Source organism: Mirounga angustirostris, unplaced genomic scaffold (assembly GCF_029215605.1).
Source record: "Mirounga angustirostris isolate CCGP_5_RB_7025 unplaced genomic scaffold, mMirAng1.0.hap1 SCAF_5, whole genome shotgun sequence".
NCBI lineage: Eukaryota > Metazoa > Chordata > Mammalia > Carnivora > Phocidae > Mirounga > Mirounga angustirostris.
The window spans coordinates 144,043,807-144,045,784 of record NW_026991713.1 but is presented as its reverse complement, the minus strand read 5'-3'; the positions used below and the strand labels follow the sequence as shown (position 1 = coordinate 144,045,784).

Sequence of the window (1,978 nt, the reverse complement as noted above, 5' to 3'; positions counted from 1 at the left end):
TTGTCCCTTCCCCTGGTTCTCAGCGGCTGGAACCTGAGGCTTGCACTTCAGGGAAGAAAAGTATCCTGTCACTGAAAGACGCCTGAAGCCAGCCTGGGAGACCTGGGATCAGCCTGTGGTGGCAAGAACCGCCCATAAAGTGGGGCCACGCTGTCCCTCTCAACACAGGGCTAGTCTTTCAGGCAATCCCAAAGAAACATCCAGAGTGGGGAATGGGGAGGAGGGCTGAGTTCAGATCCTGCCTCCCTATCAAGACCAGTTACAGAACACATTTTCTGAAGATGCCTCAGGCCCCAGTCCCAGGGAGAAAGAAAAGGTTCCCAATCACAGAAGCTCCACTATTATGTCTTTTTTTTTTTTCGACTTTTACAAACTGTTTATTTTCCGTCAACCTTTTCCATTTCTATTTCCATTTTGTTTGCCTTTGTGGAAGACCGGCTTAAGACCACTCAGTGGTTGTTCCTACCCATTCAGTGGCCTGAGCAGTGGGAGCTGCAGACCAGTCTTCAGTGGCCGGCTGGGCGCTCCAGTCTTCAGTAGGGAACTGCTGAATAGGCACCGAGGGCACCTGCACACCTTCAGACCAGTCTGCAACTTCAGGCTGAGTAGCAGTGAACTGGAGCCGTCCATTCACCCTGAAATTCCTCCTTGGTCACAGCCTTTTCAGCAGCGGCCTGCTATTCCTTTTCAATCTCTTCAGGATCTCTGTAGAAGTAGAGATCAGGCATGACCTCCCACGGGTGTTCTCGGGAAATGGTACCACGCATGCGCAGAACTTCCCTGGCCAGCATCCACCACATCAGACCCACTGAGTGAGCTCCCTTGTTGTTGCAACGGATGGCAATGTCCATGTAGCGCAGAGGAGAGTCTGTGTTACACAGAGCAATGGTAGGCAGGTTAACATAGGACGCCTCTGTAAGAGGCTGGTGGTCAGCCCTGGCATCAGTAACCACCAGCAGTCTCGGCTCCCGGAAGGCTGCCTGGATCTGATTAGTGGAGGTTCCAGGAGTGAGGCGGCCGGCAATAGGAGTGGCTCCGGTAGCAGCAGCAAATTTCAGCACAGCTCGCTGGCCAGTATTCCTGGACGATATGACACTGACATCAGCTGGGTTTTCAATGGCAACAATGGCACGAGCTGCCAGCAGAAGTTTCTCCCATGTTCTCTTCAGATTTATGATGTAGATACCATCACTTTTCCTTTTGTAGATGTACTGTTCCATTTGAAAGTCAAGGTTGGTGCCACCTAAGTGGGTTCCTGCTGCAAGGAATTTGAGGACATCCTCCTCCTTCATTTGCAGGACATCAAGGGCTCCGGACATTGTGAAAGTTTCCCTTTAAGTTACGACGGAAACGCAAAACAATGCCGTATGGACCCTTCCCTGAGTAGCTCGGAAAGCTATTATCTGTCTTACACACCAGACATCCATGCAACAAATAATTTGGGAAGAAAACAAGTCCAGTGCTTAAAAACCATTGAAGACCACAGCACTAACTCTAGTGGGCTCCACTGTGGGGCAGAGACCTAGCCAGGCATTCAGAATCTGGGGTTTTCTAAAAGCCTCCCAAAACTTATGAAGCTTCAGGTCCCACACAACATCGATCTGCCCCTGCCTAGTACATTCAAAGTGCCCAATCCATAGAGCCTAACCAACAAGATTGGATGTGTTCCATTTTACAGATGAGAAAACTAAGGCTCAAGAGACCATTGCATGGCAAGATGGAGACCCATGAAAACAGGACTAAGCTGGGACTCCCACCACATCCTCAGGACCATAGCCAGCTGTCTTGGCCAAGCACCACTCCCATGGACCATCACTGCAGGGATCTGGACACAAAGTTTTGACCCCACCCATCTCTCATCTCTCTTCTCTTCCAAGCATCTTTCACAGCTCATGGACTAACCACAGTGGCCTCCCTGTGTTCTCTCTCTCCTGTCACATCAATGAATCTATGTGTGTGCTGTCCCTTTGTCTAAATG

At 50.3% G+C, this 1,978-nt stretch overlaps 1 pseudogene across 1 annotated transcript; it reads right to left on the bottom strand.

The window, feature by feature from the left end:
• Positions 1–372: 372 nt before the first annotated feature.
• On the bottom strand, positions 373–1,391 carry LOC123842319 (small ribosomal subunit protein uS2-like; annotated as a pseudogene). Its single transcript, XR_006790390.3, has one exon. The product of XR_006790390.3 is annotated as a small ribosomal subunit protein uS2-like (transcript).
• Between the last annotated feature and the right edge of the window lie 587 nt (positions 1,392–1,978).